At 38.1% G+C, this 24,499-nt stretch overlaps 1 pseudogene; it reads left to right on the top strand.

Moving 5' to 3' along the window:
• The first annotated feature begins 765 nt into the window (after positions 1-765).
• On the top strand, positions 766-23,873 carry LOC144356299 (bifunctional purine biosynthesis protein ATIC-like; annotated as a pseudogene).
• The last annotated feature ends 626 nt before the right edge of the window (positions 23,874-24,499 follow it).

Here is a 24,499-nt window from a genome sequence, read left to right as displayed (position 1 = left end):
TAATATAGGACGTTAATTTTGATATGGATACCGCGCCATATTATGGACGTTAATTTTGGCATGGATACCGCGCCATATTATGGACGTTAATTTTGGCATGGATACCGCGCCATATTATGGACGTTAATTTTGGCACGGATACCGCGCCATATTATGGACGTTAATTTTGGCATGGATACCGCGCCATATTATGGACGTTAATGTTGGCATGGATACCGCGCCTTATTACGGACGCTAATTTTGGCATGGATACCGCGCCATATTATGGACATTAATTTTGGCATGGATACCGCGCCATATTATGGACGTTAATTTTGGCATGGATACCGCGCCATATTATGGACGTTAATTTTGGCATGGATACCGCGCCATATTATGGACGTTAATTTTGGCATGGATACCGCGCCATATTATGGACGTTAATTTTGGCATGGATACCGCGCCATATTATGGACGTTAATGTTGGCATGGATACCGCGCCATATTACGGACGTTAATTTTGGCATGGATATCGCGCCATATTATGGACATTAATTTTGGCATGGATACCGCGCCATATTATGGACGTTAATTTTGTCATGGATACCGCGCCATAGGAAAGGTTGGAGGAATTTGGTATTTACAATATTTTCACATATGATTAACAACATTTTCTGAATTTTCATTCGTTGTTCATTATGTTGTTGTTGTTTTAAAATGGAGAACCTCTTACACCAGTGACCTCATGACCTCAGGCATGACCTCAATTCACCCACGTGTTTCCGGTCAGTCACCAGACGAGAAAATGGCGGCGGTTGAAATGGGTGAGTTTTATATTGGCCGTGTTTCTCACGTTTGTCACTTTATTTCGTATCGTTTCTAATTCCTTCGAGGCTACACGACTTTTAAATGTAAAATGGATCGTTGAAATGTGTTTTCACATGGCGATTCTTTGCGTACAGTGCTGTGTATACGGGGACGCGTTCGGTTGATAGATGTCCCCTCCCTAGCCCTGAGTACAGTCCTGTAGGTTGGCCTTCTTCCTCTGATCATTCGGCCCCCACAGTCCTGAGAAGTCGCATAGACCGAGGATTCGACACCCGCCTACAAATTTATGCTATCCCCTCCCCGTACACACAGCACTGTACGAAGGGCTAAATAGTGGATTGCCAAAGTAACTGTGGCTGTATGTCTAGCGTCACCGTGGCTATTGTCTAGTATTGGGACATCAGTCAGAGAATGAATGAATAATACAAGACATTATTGTTGAATAGTACGATGTAGAATGGCATGCATATTTCTATATATTTCCAAAATATTGAATATCTACTGGTACATGTATTAAAAGAGTAACTTATACCAGCGTGCATAGAATTACCTGTTTGCTGTGGCTAGCTTAGTGTATATCAGGATTCCCATCACGTTGTAGAGTAGGCATTATTAGATGATCATCTGTACAATCAAAATCAAAGTAAAATAATAAAATAAAAGGGCATTAATAACAAAAGTAATAAAAAATAAAATTAAAATAAGTTTAGAGCTAAAATAATTAAAGCCCGTACACTACTTCAGATTTTAATCAGATTGTGAAAAAAATTAAATAAAATTAAAAGAGTAGAAAAAAAAGTTATTAATAAAATATAATAAGTTAAAGTAAATGTTTTTATTGATTTTGAGGCAGCTGGTAGTACTTTTTTCAAGTTGTTCTCTCAGATTTTAAAACAATCATGTATGTACTTAGCAATTTGAGGAACCAATTTTGTATTACCATTGTTTAGTATTGCAACTATTTTTTATTTGTTAGAAAGTTAGGAAGATAGCAGCAATTTTTTGAGAAGCTCATTTTTTTCTTTTTTATAAAGACCACTTTTAAGAAGGAAGTGCTCTTCATTTTCTATTTCGTTGTATGTGTTCAGTTATGGTGCTGTTGGTGGAGGGGGGTGTCATTATTGTTTAACTAGATCATTAAATTATGAGGTACATGTACTGTTGCCATGGACACCTCTGCACATTGCTACTAATCAATATCGTGTTTTAATAATATGACACAAATACTTTCTATTTATAGCTTTACTGAGTGTGTCTGACAAGACAGGATTGGTGCCGTTTGCTGAGAAGCTGCACAACCTGGGACTAAAGTTGATTGGATCCGGTGGTACAGCGAAAGCCATCAGAGATGCTGGTATTCCAATCAGGTGATGTCTTATTTTTTGACAAAACTAGTAGCCTTGCGGTAAGTGGCTTTCGCGATAAGTGGGTTTCGTGACTTCTAAAGGCTGAATGGTTTTTGCGAACTTCGTATACGGGGCCCATTTTCATTTCCGAGAAAATTTACCCCAAAGTTGGGGTAACTTTTCACCAGCAACGGCTTTTAACTCTTGTGATTTTTTTTTGGCTTGGCTGATTTTGTTCATACTTGACAGGTAGGTTGTACCGTCACTGATTGTAAAAAAATCATGTCACACCACTGCCATTGCAACAGCCACAAACTGATTTTTGAATACTTTCGCCCCAAATTTATTACCTCCTACCAGTTTTGTAATAGCAGTGTTCATATGATCATGCTTTTTATTTTGTCTACTTTGCGCACTGGTAAGAGATCATCCGGTGCCGACATTGTTAGACTGTATCAACGTAATCCCAAAGCAACTTTGAACTTTGAATGAACTGTAAATGCTGTCTTCATTCTAGAAAATACTAAACGGTTGGAAATAATAAATGTAACAGCAGAATACATCCTAGTAATAAACTAAGTGACTTCTAAAGACTAAATTGTTTTTGTGAACTTCGTATACGGGACCCATTTAGTTATAAACTCGCGTTATAGCTTCACGTTCATGTCCTACCATGGAAACAGCCAAAAACACTTACTTGTCAGTGTCTGACTGTTATATACAGCCCAGAACACGTCAGAATAGTCAAAAAAAGTCAGGAAATGTCAGTTGCCCGTGCCTTGAGAGCCGTTGAACCAAAACAACCTGTTACCCTTCGCCGCCCACAGCATCGATATGATTTTATATTGCATAGAAAAGAACACTAAATGCAGCTATCTCGGTCAGCAATCGTATGATCAATCTTCATGATTTATGCAACTGGTATTTCCATCTGTTTGCTTAATGGTCTGAACTTCAAAATTGTCAAGTTCAAGAGTGTGTTTTTACGTACAGTGACGCGAACATTCAACAATGTGTTGTATGTGATTTGAACTTATTATATTTTATTTACTTTTCAAAATTCTTACTAACTTGTTATATTTTATTTTATTTTTCTGTATTGATTAATATTCCTATTGCTATATACTGAAAGAAATGTATTTTTCTAAAGATGCAATAAACAATTATTATTATTATATTATTAGTCCCCGTTCAGACGAAGTCCGAAAACGGGGACTTATAATTCGGTCTGCGTCTGTCCGGAGTCATATCTCAGAATCCCTTGGACTGATTCCGTTCATTCTTTCCATGTGCCTAGTACTTTATGTGGGACATATGCACATGCAGTGGTTTAGCGACTCGATTCAAAATGGCCGACTGGCAGCCATCTTGTTTTTTGAAAATGTTGTATTTTGGACATGCTTTGTCAGTTGTCATTCAAACTTGGTACATAGATTATACATGTTAGGATACATGTCCATGACGATTTATTTCACAATTGGATCAAAGATGGTCGACTGGCAGCCATCTTGTTTTTTGAAAATGTTGTATTTTGGACATGCTTTGTCAGTTTTCATTCAAATTTAGTACATAGATCATACATGTTAGGATACATGTCCCCGATCATCCGTGAGTTCTTGAGTCTGTCCGTCCATCCGTTCGTGTGTCCGTCCGTTTGTGCGTCAGTCTGTCCAGAGTCATTTCAGAATCCTGTGGACCGATTCCGTTCATTCTTTGCATGTGCCTAGTATCTTATGTGGGACATATGCACATGCAGTGGTTTAGTGATTTGATTCAAAATGGCCGACTGGCAGCCATCTTGTTTTTTGAAAATGTTGTATTTTGGACATGCTTTGTCAGTTGTCATTCAAACTTGGTACATAGATTATACATGTTGGGATACATGTCCATGATTGGATCAAAGATGGTCGACTGGCAGGCATCTTGTTTTGTTTTTTTCTGCGGTATCTTGGATGTGCTCTGTCAGTTTTCATTCAAATTTGGCACATACATGTACTTTATACATGTTAGGATGCATGTCCATGACAATTTGTTTCAAAATCTTGACAAGGATGGCCGATTGACAACCATCTGACTTTTTGGCCTTACTACTATATTTCCACAATTTATGTACCATTTTCATTCGTATTTGGCACATACATCATACATATCAGTGTATTTCATAATCAGATCAAAGATGGCCGAATAACTGCTGTTTTTATTTTTGGCCATATTACTACTACACGGAACACATGTTTTGATGTAAACAATCTGTTGTATACGCCACTTGGAACTCAAGTTTCAAGGACATGCTCGCGGCAACCCCTCCGCTTTAATATGACAAGCACAAAGAGAACTTTCAAAAATTTAACGGGGACTGTGTCATTTTCAATGACTTGTTCAACAACGTGTTGAACAGGAAGTTCATCTCGGGCTAGTGGCATTGTAGAATTTTAGAGAGAACAGGAAATGTTTCAGTAAGGAATTGTTATGCATATGAACATGTTATATATTCCCCCAAAACAACGTTGCTAGGCTAGGCGTACAACGAATTCGAAACAAAAGAAATCGTCTGATCCAAATGACCTGCGTCCTTGAGAATCTAGTCTTATTGCCTTTGCCCTTCGGGCGAAAAAAGGTCGAGGCCAAAAACAGGACAGGTTATTTACCAAATTAAAAATTTAGCGTGAATACCTACTACCTCAATTAGATTAAGTAATCGAAGGTAAAAACCGTGTTTATGCTATAAGAAAGTGCAGATCTCGAACGTACTTTAGTACATTTTTGCCTATCACGGAGAACGCAATTCAATGCAAGTGAATTTCCAAGGGGAAAAACATTTTTATGCAAATTAGCTTTAGTTGAAAATTTGTCGGAGTTTTCTCGTCTACAGCTACGTGAATTTGAACCAAAATGTTATCGGCAAGACTCAGAGTACGACAGTGACAGCCACTGAAACGTTATTGTAGGCAAATGAACACGCCAGGCAAAAAAAGACTGTTTCGAGTCGTGGCGTACAATGGAGGCACATACCATTTTGACTCTTGAGGGGAATGGAAATCAGTTGATTTGAGGGTGTCACAATAAGCGAGGTAGTAAATCGTTTTTATGCTACGAAAAAATGCAGACCTTGAACGTACGTTTTGGACTTTAGTACAACGTAATTTTTGTTTGATTACCTAACGTTTTTAGGTCCATGTGCTGCAATTTACAGAGCACATACCTAAGCGGCCGTCCCTCAACAAATAATGAAGCAAAAGCATTTTCGATGCAGAAATCGCGAAACTCGCCTTTTTTACGCAAACTGGGAAGTTCGAATTACTAAACGAAGTACAGAACAACGAAGATGAAATATCCAAGAATCAACACATACCAAAAATTATATCTCAAAAGTGAATATTCGTGGTGTATTTTAAGTCTAACCGGACCATACGTGCTAATGTGCTAGTACTCTAATTATCCAAACATATTTTAGTATTAGGGAGTAATAATATCTTGTCACATTCTATAAATACTGACATGCATTATAAATTGAGACTTTAGGGAATTTAGTTTTAACTTTCACAATCAACAGAACAAAAATTGTAATGAGAATCTCCTTAAAAAATGTTTACAGTGGACACAAGATATTTAAATACTCCCGCACCCGGTAGGCAATTACTCAGGGACTTAGCAACATCCCCAGACACTTTCCTAGACACTCCAATGACCGTTGTAGACGCAATAAAGTTACATACCCGCTAAATAATAATAATTTTTAATTTTATTTCTTGTTCTTGTATTACAGTGATGTGTCTGATGTAACTGGTGCACCTGAAATGTTGGGAGGTAGAGTTAAGACGTTACATCCAGCTGTACATGGAGGTATGACAGTAAATGATAATTTCATTAGATTTTGTGATAACAGAAAACAGCAGCTGTTGTTGTGATGTCTGTGTGTTGTACTCAAATGTCAGGTGATTATGGGGTAAACCACATCACCAATATTAAATACGTTATGTCACATTAGAACACTTTCCTGTGTTTACATTGGACACAGAAATGTATACATGTAAACCACATCACCAATATTAAATACATTATGTCACATTAGAACACTTTCCTGTGTTTACATTGGACACAGAAATGTATACATGTAAACCACATCACCAATACTAAATATGTTATGTCACATTAGAACACTTTCCTGTGTTTACATTGGACACAGAAATGTATACATGTAAACCACATCACCAATATTAAATATGTTATGTCACATTAGAACACTTTCCTGTGTTTACATTGGACACAGAAATGTATACATGTAAACCACATCACCAATATTAAATATGTTATGTCACATTAGAACACTTTCCTGTGTTTACATTGGACACAGAAATGTATACATGTAACTCGTAATAAAACCATAATCCTGTCACTGTTCACAAATGTTCACACAGAGAAAAACAATTTTCATCAGCATTTTTTTGCTATCATCTTTTAGTAAATTACATTTATTAGTACAAACAGAAAAATCATTCCGCAAAGTATAGACTGGAGCAGTACTGACTCGCAAAGATCTCTGCTGTGTGTTGGTCGATAAACGTGCTTTGTTGTATTCAAATAACCTCATTAATATTCATAGTTTAAATTTTGATGGCATAACACCTGTAGGAATCAGAGAAAACTATTGGCTTTAGTTAACATGGAATGTAAAATTTCTCATAATTTATGTTCTGTTCTTAGATTATTATGTGTTATGTTTTTGCAGGCATTTTGGCACGTAATTCAGAAAGCGACCGCGCTAACATGGAAAAACAAGATTTTAAATACATCAAGTAAGTTATGACAGAATACCAAACGCTTATACAAAAATGCATCTCATTGGTCCGTCAATCCTTCATACCTACCAGCTAACCAATTACAGAACACCTTTCTATTTGCTCTCATTGGTCATTCAATCCTTCATACCTACCAGCTATCCAATTACAGAACACCTTTCTATTTGCTCTCATTGGTCATTCAATCCTTCATACCTACCAGCTAACCAATTACAGAACACCTTTCTATTTGCTCTCATTGGTCATTCAATCCTTCATACCTACCAGCTAACCAATTACAGAACACCTTTGTATTTGCTCTCATTGGTCATTCAATCCTTCATACCTACCAGCTAACCAATTACAGAACACCTTTCTATTTGCTCTCATTGGTCATTCAATCCTTCATACCTACCAGCTAACCAATTACAGAACACCTTTCTATTTGCTCTCATTGGTCATTCAATCCTTCATACCTACCAGCTAACCAATTACAGAACACCTTTGTATTTGCTCTCATTGGTCATTCAATCCTTCATACCTACCAGCTAACCAATTACAGTACACCTTTGTATTTGCTCTCATTGGTCATTCAATCCTTCATACCTACCAGCTAACCAATTGCAGAACACCTTTCTATTTGCTCTCATTCACAATTTGATTTGAGCGTTGATTGTTAAATATTATAAATATCTATTTGTCTCATTACCATTATACTGTTTATCTGTAGGTTGGTTGCTTGTAATTTGTATCCATTTGTAAACACTGTATCAAAAGAAGGTGTGACTGTAGCGGAAGCTGTGGAACAAATTGATATTGGTAAGTAAGGAAGTGATGGTAGTTTAGCTAATATGACTCAGTATACGAGGCAATGTAAATGTATATAAATATGGGTATATAAATGGCATGTATGGGTATACTAAGCAGTCAGATTTTTTTCTAGGGAAAAACTGCAGGAGCACTGCAATTTAACGGCGCCACCAAGTGAATTTTATGGTTGCCAGAGGATCTGCTCCCCAGGGTAAGGGGCCACATGGCCATGGCATGAGGGCGCCTCTGTTCCTTTGTTTAAAAAATCTCTGGGCAGTAGTTGGTATACTAGGTGGTAGTTGGTATACAAGTCATAGGTGGGTATATTAGGCAATCGGTTGATGTAACATTGGTGCAATAGTTGGGTATATACAAGTCATGGTGGCAATAGATGGTATACTAGGCATAGATGGTATACTAGGCATACCTTACCTGGGTAGGTACATGTACACTAGACAATATTTGGGAATATACATGTCATGGTGGCAATAGGTGGGTATACTAAGCATAGATGGGTATACTAGGCATAGATGGGTATGCTAGGCATACCTTACCTGTATAGGTACATGTACACTAGGCAATATATGGGAATATACATGTACATGTCATGATGGCAATAGGTGGGTATACTAGGCATAGATGGGTATACTAGGCATACCTTACTTGGGGGTAGGTACATGTACACCAGGCAATATATGGTAATATACATGTCATGGTGGCAATAGGTGGGTATACTAGGCATAGATGGGTATACCAGGCATACCTTACCTGGATAGGTACATGTACACTCGGCAATATTTGGGAATATACATGTCATGGTGGCAATAGATGGGTATACTAGGCATACCTTACTTGGGTAGGTACATGTACACTAGGCAATATATGGTAATATACATGTCATGGTGGCAATAGGTGGGTATACTAGGCATACCTTACTTGGGTAGGTACATGTACACTAGGCAATATTTGGGAATATACATGTCATGGTGGCAATAGGTGGGTATACTAGGCATACCTTACCTGGGTAGGTACATGTACACTAGGCAATATTTGGGAATATACATGTCATGGTGGCAATAGGTGGGTATACTAGGCATAGATGGGTATGCTAGGCATACCTTACCTGTATAGGTACATGTACACTAGGCAATATATGGGAATATACATGTCATGGTGGCAATAGGTGGGTATACTAGGCATAGATGGGTATACCAGGCATACCTTACCTGGATAGGTACATGTACACTCGGCAATATTTGGGAATATACATGTCATGGTGGCAATAGATGGGTATACTAGGCATACCTTACTTGGGTAGGTACATGTACACTAGGCAATATATGATAATTATCATGTCATGGTGGCAATAGGTGGGTATACTAGGCATACCTTACTTGGGTAGGTACATGTACACTCGGCAATATTTGGGAATATACATGTCATGGTGGCAATAGATGGGTATACTTGGCATACCTTACTTGGGTAGGTACATGTACACTTGGCAATGTTTGGGAATATACATGTCATGGTGGCGATAGGTGGGTATACTAGGCATAGATGGGTATACTAAGCATACCTTACCTGGGTAGGTACATGTACACTAGGCAATATTTGGGAATATACATGTCATGGTGGCGATAGGTGGGTATACTGGGCATAGATAGGTATACTAGGCATACCTTACTTGGGTAGGTGCATGTACACTAGGCAATATATGGTAATATACATGTCATGGTGGCAATAGATGGGTATACTAGGCATACCTTACTTGGGTAGGTACATGTACACTAGGCAATATATGGGAATATACATGTCATGGTGGCAATAGGTGGGTATGCTAGGCATTGATGGGTATACTAGGCATACCTTACCTGGGTAGGTACATGTACACTAGACAATATTTGGGAATATACATGTCATGGTGGCAATAGATGGGTATACTGGGCATAGATGGGTATACTAGGCATACCTTACTTGGGTAGGTACATGTACACTAGACAATATATGGAATATACATGTCATGGTGGCAATAGGTGGGTATACTAGGCATACCTTACTTGGGTAGGTACATGTACACAAGGCAATATATGGGAAAATACATGTCATGGTGGGTATACTAGGCATAGATGGGTATACTAGGCATGCCTTACTTGGGTAGGTACATGTACACGAGGCAATATATGGGAAAATACATGTCATGGTGGCAATAGGTGGGTATACTAGGCACAGATGGGTATACTCGGCATACCTTACTTGGGTAGGTACATGTACACTAGGCAATATATGGGAAAATACATGTCATGGTGGCAATAGATGGGTATACTAGGCATACCTTACTTGGGTAGGTACATGTACACGAGGCAATATATGGGAAAATACATGGTGGCAATAGATGGGTATACTAGGCATAGATGGGTATAGTAGGAATACCTTACTTGGGTAGGTACATGTACACAAGGCAATATATGGGAATATACAAGTCATGGTGGCAATAGGTGGGTATACTAGGCATAGATGGGTATACTAGGCATACCTTACTTAGGTAGGTACATGTACACTAGGCAATATAAGGGAATATACAAGTCATGGTGGCAATAGGTGGGTATACTAGGCATAGATGGGTATACTAGGCATACCTTACCTGGGTAGGTACATGTACACTGGGCAATATATGGTAATATACATGTCATGGTGGCAATAGATGGGTATACTAGGCATACCTTACTTGGGTAGGTACATGTACACGAGGCAATATATGGGAATATACAATTCATGGTGGCAATAGGTGGGTATACTAGGCATACCTTAGGTAGGTACATGTACACGAGGCAATATATGGGAATATACAAGTCATGGTGGCAATAGGTGGGTATACTAGGCATAGATGGGTATACTAGGCATACCTTACCTGGGTAAGTACATGTTCACTAGGCAATATATGGTAATATACATGTCATGGTGGCAATAGATGGGTATACTAGGCATACCTTACTTGGGTAGGTACATGTACACTAGGCAATATATGGGAATATACATGTCATGGTGGCAATAGGTGGGTATACTAGGCATAGATGGGTATACTAGGCATACCTTACCTGGGTAGGTACATGTACACTAGGCAATATTTGGGAATATACATGTCATGGTGGCAATAGGTGGGTGTACTAGGCATAGATAGGTATACTAGGCATACCTTACCTGGGTAGGTACATGTACACTAGGCAATATTTGGGAATATACATGTCATGGTGGCGATAGGTGGGTATACTGGGCATAGATAGGTATACTAGGCATACCTTACTTGGGTAGGTACATGTACACTAGGCAATATATGGTAATATACATGTCATGGTGGCAATAGATAGGTATACTAGGCATAGATGGGTATACTAGGCATACCTTACTTGGGTAGGTACATGTACACTAGGCAATATATGGGAATATACATGTCATGGTGGCAATAGGTGGGTATGCTAGGCATAGGTGGGTATACTAGGCATACCTTACCTGGTTAGATGCATGTACACTAGGCAATATTTGGGAATATACATGTCATGGTGGCAATAGGGGGGTATACTAGGCATAGATGGGTATACTAGGCATACCTTACCTGGGTAGGTACATGTACACTAGGCAATATTTGGGAATATACATGTCATGGTGGCAATAGATGGGTATACTGGGCATAGATGGGTATATTAGGCATACCTTACTTGGGTAGGTACATGTACACTAGACAATATATGGAATATACATGTCATGGTGGCATTAGGTGGGTATACTAGGCATACCTTACTTGGGTAGGTACATGTACACGAGGCAATATATGGGAAAATACATGTCATGGTGGGTATACTAGGCATAGATGGGTATACTAGGCATACCTTACTTGGGTAGGTACATGTACACTAGGCAATATATGATAATTATCATGTCATGGTGGCAATAGGTGGGTATACTAGGCATACCTTACTTGGGTAGGTACATGTACACTCGGCAATATTTGGGAATATACATGTCATGGTGGCAATAGATGGGTATACTTGGCATACCTTACTTGGGTAGGTACATGTACACTTGGCAATGTTTGGGAATATACATGTCATGGTGGCGATAGGTGGGTATACTAGGCATAGATGGGTATACTAAGCATACCTTACCTGGGTAGGTACATGTACACTAGGCAATATTTGGGAATATACATGTCATGGTGGCGATAGGTGGGTATACTGGGCATAGATAGGTATACTAGGCATACCTTACTTGGGTAGGTGCATGTACACTAGGCAATATATGGTAATATACATGTCATGGTGGCAATAGATGGGTATACTAGGCATACCTTACTTGGGTAGGTACATGTACACTAGGCAATATATGGGAATATACATGTCATGGTGGCAATAGGTGGGTATGCTAGGCATTGATGGGTATACTAGGCATACCTTACCTGGGTAGGTACATGTACACTAGACAATATTTGGGAATATACATGTCATGGTGGCAATAGATGGGTATACTGGGCATAGATGGGTATACTAGGCATACCTTACTTGGGTAGGTACATGTACACTAGACAATATATGGAATATACATGTCATGGTGGCAATAGGTGGGTATACTAGGCATACCTTACTTGGGTAGGTACATGTACACAAGGCAATATATGGGAAAATACATGTCATGGTGGGTATACTAGGCATAGATGGGTATACTAGGCATGCCTTACTTGGGTAGGTACATGTACACGAGGCAATATATGGGAAAATACATGTCATGGTGGCAATAGGTGGGTATACTAGGCACAGATGGGTATACTCGGCATACCTTACTTGGGTAGGTACATGTACACTAGGCAATATATGGGAAAATACATGTCATGGTGGCAATAGATGGGTATACTAGGCATACCTTACTTGGGTAGGTACATGTACACGAGGCAATATATGGGAAAATACATGGTGGCAATAGATGGGTATACTAGGCATAGATGGGTATAGTAGGAATACCTTACTTGGGTAGGTACATGTACACAAGGCAATATATGGGAATATACAAGTCATGGTGGCAATAGGTGGGTATACTAGGCATAGATGGGTATACTAGGCATACCTTACTTAGGTAGGTACATGTACACTAGGCAATATAAGGGAATATACAAGTCATGGTGGCAATAGGTGGGTATACTAGGCATAGATGGGTATACTAGGCATACCTTACCTGGGTAGGTACATGTACACTGGGCAATATATGGTAATATACATGTCATGGTGGCAATAGATGGGTATACTAGGCATACCTTACTTGGGTAGGTACATGTACACGAGGCAATATATGGGAATATACAATTCATGGTGGCAATAGGTGGGTATACTAGGCATACCTTAGGTAGGTACATGTACACGAGGCAATATATGGGAATATACAAGTCATGGTGGCAATAGGTGGGTATACTAGGCATAGATGGGTATACTAGGCATACCTTACCTGGGTAAGTACATGTACACTAGGCAATATATGGTAATATACATGTCATGGTGGCAATAGATGGGTATACTAGGCATACCTTACTTGGGTAGGTACATGTACACTAGGCAATATATGGGAATATACATGTCATGGTGGCAATAGGTGGGTATACTAGGCATAGATGGGTATACTAGGCATACCTTACCTGGGTAGGTACATGTACACTAGGCAATATTTGGGAATATACATGTCATGGTGGCAATAGGTGGGTGTACTAGGCATAGATAGGTATACTAGGCATACCTTACCTGGGTAGGTACATGTACACTAGGCAATATTTGGGAATATACATGTCATGGTGGCGATAGGTGGGTATACTGGGCATAGATAGGTATACTAGGCATACCTTACTTGGGTAGGTACATGTACACTAGGCAATATATGGTAATATACATGTCATGGTGGCAATAGATAGGTATACTAGGCATAGATGGGTATACTAGGCATACCTTACTTGGGTAGGTACATGTACACTAGGCAATATATGGGAATATACATGTCATGGTGGCAATAGGTGGGTATGCTAGGCATAGGTGGGTATACTAGGCATACCTTACCTGGTTAGATGCATGTACACTAGGCAATATTTGGGAATATACATGTCATGGTGGCAATAGGGGGGTATACTAGGCATAGATGGGTATACTAGGCATACCTTACCTGGGTAGGTACATGTACACTAGGCAATATTTGGGAATATACATGTCATGGTGGCAATAGATGGGTATACTGGGCATAGATGGGTATATTAGGCATACCTTACTTGGGTAGGTACATGTACACTAGACAATATATGGAATATACATGTCATGGTGGCATTAGGTGGGTATACTAGGCATACCTTACTTGGGTAGGTACATGTACACGAGGCAATATATGGGAAAATACATGTCATGGTGGGTATACTAGGCATAGATGGGTATACTAGGCATACCTTACTTGGGTAGGTACATGTACACTAGGCAATATATGGGAATATACATGTCATGGTGGCAATAGGTGGGTATGCTAGGCATAGATGGGTATACTAAGCATACCTTACCTGGGTAGGTACATGTACACAAGGCAGTATATGGGAATATACAAGTCATGGTGGCAATAGGTGGGTATACTAGATATAGATGGGTATACTAGGCATACCTTACTTAGGTAGGTACATGTACACTAGGCAATATAAGGGAATATACAAGTCATGGTGGCAATAGGTGGGTATACTAGGCATAGATGGGTATACTAGGCATACTTTACCTGGGTAGGTACATGTACACTGGGCAATATATGGTAATATACATGTCATGGTGGCAATAGATGGGTATACTAGGCATAGATGGGTATACTAGGCATACCTTACTTGGGTAGGTACATGTACACGAGGCAATATATGGGAATATACAAGTCATGGTGGCAATAGGTGGGTATACTAGGCATAGATGGGTATACTAGGCATACCTTACCTGGGTAGGTACATGTACACTAGGCAATATATGGTAATATACATGTCATGGTGGCAATAGATGGGTATACTAGGCATACCTTACTTGGGTAGGTACATGTACACTAGGCAATATATGGGAATATACATGTCATGGTGGCAATAGGTGGGTATGCTAGGCATAGATGGGTATACTAGGTATACCTTACCTGGGTAGATGCATGTACACTAGGCAATATTTGGGAATATATGTCATGGTGGCAATATGGGGGTATACTAGGCATAGATGGGTATACTAGGCATACCTTACCTGGGTAGGTACATGTACACTAGGCAATATTTGGGAATATACATGTCATGGTGGCAATAGGTGGGTGTACTAGGCATAGATAGGTATACTAGGCATACCTTACCTGGGTAGGTACATGTACACTCGGCAATATATGGTAATATACATGTCATGGTGGCAATAGGTGGGTATACTAGGCATACTTTACTTGGGTAGGTACATGTACACTAGGCAATATTTGGGAATATACATGTCATGGGGAAATAGATAGGTATACTTTATATAGTTGGTTATGGACAGTGGGTAGGTATAATAGGCTATACAATTCATTGTTAGGTATACCTTACTTTTGTTGACAACTTGTGTATATACACTGCCTTGATGAGTGTATTAGTCAATGCATGGAAGAAGATGGGTGGGTGTACTTGAAATGGGTGGCTATACTTGAAATGGGTGGGTATACTTGAAATGGGTGGCTATACTTGAAATGGGTGGGTATACTTGAAATGGGTGGGTATACTTGAAATGGGTGAGTATATTTGAAATGGGTAGATGTACTTGAAATGAGCGGGTGTACATGAGATGGGTGAGTGTACTTGAAATGGGTGGGTGTACTTGGGATGCGTGGGTGTACATGAGATGGGTGAGTGTACTTGAAATGGGTGGGTGTACTTGGGATGCCTGGGTGTACTTGAAGTGGGTGGGTGTACTTGAAGTGGGTGGGTGTACTTGAAATGGGTGGGTGTACTTGGGATGGGTGGGTGTACTTGGGATGGGTGGGTGTACTTGAAATGGGTGGGTGTACTTGAAATGGGTGGGTGTACTTGAAATGGGTGGGTGTACTTGAAATGAGCAGGTGTATATGAGATGGGCGGGTGTTCTTGAAATGGGCGGGTGTACTTGGGATGGGCGGGTGTACTTGGGATGGGTGGGTGTACTTGAAATGGGTGGGTGTACTTGAAATGGGTGGGTGTACTTGAAGTGGGTGGGTGTACTTGAAATGGGTGGGTGTACTTGGGATGGGTGGGTGTACTTGAAATGGGCGGGTATACTTGAAATGGGTGGGTGTACTTGAAATGAGTGAGTAAAGGTCACGTATTGTCTTTCTGTAATATTTGTAATGTTTATTGTAGGTGGAGTTGCATTACTCAGAGCTGCAGCCAAGAATCATAGCAGAGTGACAGTAGTATGTGATGCAAATGACTACAACAGGTAATAATACACACCACAAAATAAATAGATGCAAAAATAAAATTGCAAAAAGAGGTGGGGGGGTTGGGGGTGGGGGTGATGAAAATATAATCCTGCATTTTTTTCTATATTTTACATTTATTTCATCAAAGAACAGTGAAAATGAATTCTAAACAAAATAGCCAAATTCTATTTCAACAAAAATTCATTTTTGCAAAAATAAGGTATTTTACATTATGCTAAATACCAGAAAGAATTTTTCTTTTCTACTGTTGTGACATGCGACCTTTGACCTAGTCTTGCCAATAAATTGTGGGTGGGGGGGGGGGGTATGCTATGCCTAGCAACCAGAAGTTCAGTATATTCTGATTAGATAAACAAACGAATCTCATGATAATTGTTTAACAACATTACAAGAATAAATAAGTTTATTTAAAAAATTTGATTTATTTGTGAAAATAAAATCTGTGCAGTAATTAATGCCTATACAGTAGCAGTGTGGATAAGTATTGCATTATGAAACATGACTCATATTAATAAATTTATTTAAAAGATTTGATTTATTTATGAAAATAAAATCTGGGCAGTAATTAATGCCTTTACAGTAGCAGTGTGGATAAGTACTGCATTATGAAACATGACTCATATTAATAAATTTATTTAAAAGATTTGATTTATTTGTGAAAATAAAATCTGGGCAGTAATTAATGCCTTTACAGTAGTCAGTGTGGATAAGTACTGCATTATGAAACATGACTCATATTAATAAATTTATTTAAAAGATTTGATTTATTTGTGAAAATAAAATCTGGGCAGTAATTAATGCCTTTACAGTAGTCAGTGTGGATAAGTACTGCATTATGAAACTTGACTTGTATTAATAAGTTCATTTATTTAGATTAAACATTTCTAGAATTGCAGATGCAATGTCAAGTTCAGAAACTCATGACACAAAAGCTGATACAAGGAAAATGCTTGCTGTCAAGGTTGGTATCAACTCAGTCAATAATATTATGGGATATGTATGTATGATGGCAATAAAGTGATTGTGTTCACTGATAGAAAGATTTTTCTCATCAAAATAATTTCAGTGACCAGAGTTCCATCCATCATCTGATATGTTGTACAGTCAAACCTGGATACAGTGGCCACCTGCCTATAGCGGTCACAACCGAACAGTCCCTACGCATTTTACATGTAAAGTACCCTGTTTATAGCGGCCACCTGCCTAACACGGCCAACGGCCACGCTTCAGCGGCCGCAGTGATCAGTTGAACTGCATATAACGGACATAGTTCCCGGATGTCTTGCAGACTACTGCCTTCCATCTCAGCCAACTCACAAGCTCACAAAGGACAAAGTTAGCACGTTTTCACACCTTTCATTCAACCGATGGCTTCGGCAATTGTTTTATTCTTGTTTATAATTCAGTTTACCACGGCAAGCACACCGTACCCCAAAACATAATTGGGAATTTGAAAGTGTCTTGATAAAAAAAACATGCTGTCATTAATGTTTTGTTGAAATATGTTTACCATGGGAATAACTTACAATTTTGTTCAATGAATGAATCGAGCAACCACAACGATGACGACCCGCAAAAGTTTTGTGAGTCGCCGGGACACAGTCACGGTCCCTATGCATGTGGCTGGGGTGAATTGGAATGTCGACGGTAAATCACCAATCTAATTGATTACCAACAAAAAAACATAACAACTCACTTGTTATTTAGTATCGATATTTATTCACTTTGAAGTCCTATAAATATCGATAAATACGCATGTAAAATAAACTGGAACTGATAGCAAAAATGAAAAAAATCAACACAACCCTTGCGCATGTGCGTTCTTGTTCTTCCGGGGTTATGATAACTCGGGTCAAAAAGTAGAGTCGCTTCCGTTACTGCCTATCGATCGTCTCGTTGTCCAACTAAAATCATTCAACTATTTTGTTTTGTCGGTCGCTACTGCCTTGGTACATTTAACAATAGATGCTTTTAACAATGATGTTAAATTGACCCCAGTTCACTGGCCAAATTCGCCAGACATATTTCACATGTTTCTATTGTTGCATCAGTACAATAACATGGAAGTCGCTCAGATTTCGATTGCGCAAAGTAATGTTTTGATTAGGAATCAACCATTTCGTAAGTGAGGTAGGTCGAGAAGATTTTTGAAAAAAAAATGAACAAAATGTTAAGGGAATTGTGATTGGGGAGGAAACTTTCAAGTTGTCACATAACTGGAGGAGATCCATCTATCACTACAATAGATAAGTGTTCTTTTCGTATACGTAACGTTGTAGGGATCAATAAAGCACTGCTAACTGTCCCTCTCCCTTCTCCTTGAAAGAATTTGCTATAACCCAGATACACTCCGATTTATTAGAACAGTTACCAGACACAATAGATATTAAAAGAAACATACAAATTCAGAATAGCTAAGCAAAGCAAGCTGAGTGATTTCTTTAGTAAAAAATGAGACTCAAACTGCTGCTGAACATGAACTTTACTGTACAAATCTTCAAATAATTTTCTTACTACTCATTATTGTGCAATGATAGATTTTTGTGAAATGATTTTTGTTTACATAATACAATTTAAAACCAACATTTTTTATTTGTAATAAAGTGTTTGGATACTGTGTACAGTTGTGTGTCAAATGGGGTTGTGAGATCTGTTTTAATACATTGATTCAATGCCTAATTAATATTCATGAATAAATTAGTGCACCTGTATAGAAAGGCCACCTGTCTATAAAGGCCAAAATTTCAAAGTCCCTTGGGTGGCCGCTATAGACAGGTTTGACTGTAGTTTCTGATGTAAACTGTGATAGAATGTGACATGAAATAATCTTAAAGGGCGATGGTCGCTGTGCCATGCATGCACTAAATATGAATCTCAGATGAACAAAGATGGTGACTTTGACTGTTGTGTTGAATTCTGGGTAAAATTCTGTTGTGCAGACTAATGACTACAAACTGAGACCAAGCTTTAACTGCAGGGATTTTTTTAAACAAGAGAATAGGGTCACAGCGCCCTCATGCAATGGCCATGCGCCCCCTCACCCTGGGGAGCAGATCCTCAGGCAACTATAAAATTCTGATTGACCAGGGATCACATGTTGCCACAGTGTTCATCTGTGACCTGTCAAGGAAGCCATAGAATGCTCCATTTTAACTTAGAATTATCAAAAACTCCACACCCTGGTAGGGAGAACCCTATTTCCCAATTTGATGAATTACAGGGCTTCCTTTTTCTAGAAAAAAAAACCTGAACTGGGTAATTTCTTTGGTAATTGGTGCATGTCACACTCAGGTTAAAACTTTTACTCATAATTTACATTCTCTTTGAATTAGATTGTTGGACAATTAATATTTACATGTGGCAATCAAAAAAAGTTACATGTCAGATTCTCTTGAAAATTACTCATAAACTCAAGACAAGTCAGTTTTAATCACTGTGAGGAAGGAATTTTCAAGGATTTTACTTGTTTTGTAACAGTGAAAATTTTGTTGGTGTCCTACAACATGGAATGTCAATGACCTTTTAATTTTCAAGATTTTGTCAAAAAAAATTTACAAAATGTTTACATCACAAAAATTTGTCCAAAAAATGACATTTTAATCTTTCTTGACAGTGCATTCATTCTTTTATTACATTCTGTCATTCATTTCTAGGCATTCAACAACACAGGAGAGTATGATGGCGCTATTTCAAATTATTTTCGAAAGGAATACAGTCAGGGTGTGTCTCTGTTACCACTACGATATGGAACGAATCCTCATCAAAAGCCAGCACTGTTATACACTACACCTATGGTAACTACCGGTCAAAGTCCTGAATGGTCCTCCTTGATTTGTTAATCTGGGTGACTTCAATTCAGGGCAGTTAGTAAGAGAGCTGAAGACTGCCCTCAACCTACCAGCTGCTGCATCTTTTAAACATGTCAGCCCAGCAGGTAAGTACTTGAACTGAAGACTGATCTCCACCTGTCACATCACTTGGTGTCGCATCACAGTTTATCATAAGAGTGATTGTCCGTCGTCGTCTGTACCTTGGGTAGACCTCTCTTAGATTTGTTTTTTTCGTTATATCTTCAATTCTTCAATTTTGATGAATATTTCTGTAATTTTTGGTAAAAAGTGATATTTTCATCTTCTTATTGAAAACCGCAAGTCTGATTGCTTTGATACTATACATATAGGTACCTCGTGCACCTCTCTCAGATTTGCTCATTTTCTAATGATATCTTCAGTTCTTTAATTGAAATGTCCATTGCTAACAGCGGAGCTATCTCAGCTGCTTGTTTGTCCTGTGTTTACAGTTGATATCATGCATAACAGGGAACTTCAGAGAAAATTAGTCTATTGGAATCAATTTTGAGTCTGTCCTGCGATGTGTTAGTTGATACAATTGCTGAAATTCATTTTTATCATATTTTTTTCAAGCTTCCTGAGGCAGCTGTATGTGATCTGATAGTTGCTAGCATTGCATTGAAGTATACACAGTCAAACTCAGTATGTTATGCTAGAGATGGTCAAGTTATTGGTATGGGTGCTGGACAACAGTCACGTATCCATTTGTACTAGACTAGCTGGTGATAAAACTAATAACTGGTAAGTTAACTTTAGTTATTAACTACTCACTGTAAAAAAAATTCAAAATTTTGTTGCTAAGTGATTCCGTCAACATCCCAAAGTACTTGGAATGCATTGACTTGAACAAAGCTTACTATCAAATAAATGTCAGGGGAAAAACAAACTTAAACAGTTCAAGTTAAATGCCAATCAAATATAAATCACTCTGTATATTCACTTAAACACTGTAATGTAATTTAGAAATTAACATAAATATAATTATGACTTGTTATGATTTCTGTGAATATTTTAATAATTATTTTTTTTTTTGTAGGACATGGAGACATCTGCATGGGAGAGTATGCTAGAGAAACCACCTGAACAGTTAACACAGGTACTAACTGCATTTATACCATTTATATTTGTTGATTTTTTTAATCAGCCTCACTAACAGTTTTGATTTGTGCATATGAAGTAATGTACATAATTTTAAATATCAAGCATTTCTGAAGTGTAGTGCTTGGCCAATTGTCAAAGTTTGGAACTTTAGAAATAAATGAGAGTTTTTGGCAATAATTGAAAATTTGGCCAAGCAGGGTTTGAACAATGACTTTGTTATTGAGAGACAGTTGCTACATTTACACAACTGCATTTTATCAGAGCCCATTCAGCTCCAATAAACCATTGGGATTGAACTCTGATAGGGTTGAGCCCCGACATGGCTCCGACTGTGTATACACATATAGATAGGTTCACTCATCTTATTCAGAATACATTATAGTTATTTACATATTCTGAATTCATTGTTTGTATTGAATACAGTATTTTGAAATCAGTTTTCAAATATATCAATGATTGCTTTGTTATTCTTACTGCAGTCTGAGCATGAGCAGTGGTTATCAAAACTGAAAGGTGTAGCACTAAATTCAGATGCATCTTTTCATTCCGTGATAATATTGACAGAGTGTATCAGGTGAGTGTTTGATATGTCTACCAATACTGTGCAGAAAATGTTTGGACAGATTGCCTGTTTATACAGTGTTAGATCAGTTGCTAGTTTATACAGGTTAGACTGGTTTAAACAGGTTATCAGTTTTTACAGGGTTAGACTGGTGTAGACAGTTTGCTAGTTTATACAGGGTTAGATCAATTGCTAGTTTATACAGAGTTAGACTGGTTTGACAGTTTGCTAGTTTATACAGGGTTAGACTGGTTTAGACAGTTTGCTAATTTATACAGGGTTAGACTGGTTTAGACAGTTTGCTAGTTTATACAGGGTTAGACAGTTTGCTAGTTTATACAGGGTTAAACTGGTTTAGACAGTTTGCTAGTTTTTACAGGGTTAGACTGGTTTGAACAGGTTCAGAATGGTTGCTAGTTAGTCCCCGTTCGGACGTAGTCCGAAAACAGGGACTTATGTTTTGCCCTGTGTGCATCCGTGATCACCTGTATCTCGAACATGCATGGACCGATTAAGTTCAAACTCATACATCACACATTATATGGGACATATGCACATGCATTTTTTTCATGATCCGATTAACGATAGCCGAATAGCGGCCATTTTAAGGCCGAAAATGCATCAAAATCACACATTTTCACCATTCCGGACCCGGATCTCAGTTATGCATGGACGGATTTTGTTCAAATTTGGTACATACATTAAACATAATAGGACCTTGATGCACGTCATTTTTTTTTGGATTGGGTTTGAAATGGCCGACTGGCGGCCATTTTGTTTTAAAGAATTCAGTTCTGGATCCGTATCTGAGACATGCTTGGATTGATCAAGTTCAAACTTCACACACACAAGGTACATCATGTCACAAATATGTATGTGCATTTGTTTCATGATCTCATTAACGATAGCCAAATGGCGGCCGCTTTAAGGCCGAAAATGCATTGAAATCACACATTTTCACCATTCTGGACCCGGATCTCAGTTATGCATGGACGGATTTCGTTCAAATTTGGTACATACATTAAACATAATAGGACCTTGATGCACGTCATTTTTTTTTTCGGATCAAGTTCGAAATGGCCGACTGGCGGCCATTTTGTTTTAAAGAATTCAGTTCTGGATCCATATCCGAGACAATAACTGCTGACAATAAGTGGGAAAAGATTTTAGAGTTACCATTGAAACAAAACTACAAGAATTCCAGTGGAAACTAAATCATGTTTTATATACAAACCACTATTCCACTACATTAGAATGGATCTTATCAACAGAAATTACATTTAAAATGTGAAGAATTCGAAAAAATACAGAAAAAGATAACATTCAATTTAAATTATGAAATTAAATTTGTTATTATGTAGACTAGCTATTACACCCAAAGAGGTTGAATAAAAAAAACTGATGCTATTACACCCTAATTATTACATATCAAATAAAGTTAAAAAAAAGGATAAATTCTCTAAGAAGTCGCATTATATCATTGTGTCTGAACAATATTCATCAAGACAAATGAAATTGGTCTATACATATGTCATGCAATTAACAGTTCATTTAAATGTAACATGGCTGGAATTTGACCAAACCAAAAATGACAATTGTTGTTTTTAAGTTAGATGAAAAAAAAATAACAGACCAGCTCACACCAGCCAGATAACATTTTTGGGTTTTGTTTTTTGTGCCAAAAAATTGCGTGAATCAACCACATTCATAGCAATTGTTCACTGCTGATTAAAAACTGTCAGCTTCAATGTTTGCAAAAACATCCAAGATCAGAGTATAAACATAAAATAATGTAAAATAAATTTTTGCTTGGAGTGAAAATAAAATCCAGCGAATATATATACTGTTTTTTGTATATTTTACATTCAACTTGTCAAAAATTAGTGAAAATAAAATCCATACAAATCAGCGAAAATTTATTCCAACTAAAATAAAGTATTTCACAGTACACTAGTCCCAAGGTTTTCAAAAGAAAAATCAGAAGAACAAGATAATTTGTTGGTGTGGCCTTGAAAGCTTTCCCCCAAATACACACCAGGCTTTTAGCAACTCTCTAAAAATATGTTTTGCTAATCATCACCAGACGCACAGTTGCCATGACAGTTTGGCAAGTCATGAAGATGAATTCACGTTTCACAGAGCTATGGGGTGAACCATTAGAAAGTCTGGGAGTGAGGGAAACTGTGCAATTTTTTTTTTCAAAACAGGATTTGTTCATGTGCAAAATTATTTCACCCCCCCCACCCAGATTCTAATGGTCAACACCTTAAACAATCTTGGTTATAACTTATTTAAATAGGCAAGTCACAAAATGCCAGGATGTTGGAGGTTAAAGGTCATGCATCTCATCCATTCAGGTATAAGGATATGTATTATAATCAACAGGAAATAGAATTCTTGGACTAGACTATGACATAAATAGGCGTGGTCAGCCTCTTTTCATCTACAAAGAATGCATGTACGATCCCATCATGTCTTTCACCGCTGCTAACCGCTTTTATATAACACGCACAAACACATTTCTGTTCTGTTGTCCACAAATTTACCCTAGAAATAAAAGAAATGAAAGGATAATTTCATCTTTGTTTCATGGATAATGAGCCTATGATGTCACTTGTATCAACCTATGATGTCACTCGTATCAACCTATGATGTCACTCGTATCAACCTACTCTATATATGGCAAAATGCAGACAGGTGGTTGGATAAAATGACAGGCAGACAGGTGGCTGGCTAAAATGACATGCAGACAGGTGACTGGCTAAAATGACAGGCAGA

This window comes from Saccoglossus kowalevskii, chromosome 20 (assembly GCF_978046115.1).
Source record: "Saccoglossus kowalevskii chromosome 20, keSacKowa6.1, whole genome shotgun sequence".
Classification (NCBI taxonomy): domain Eukaryota; kingdom Metazoa; phylum Hemichordata; class Enteropneusta; family Harrimaniidae; genus Saccoglossus; species Saccoglossus kowalevskii.
This window is presented reverse-complemented; position numbering and strand designations above follow the sequence as displayed.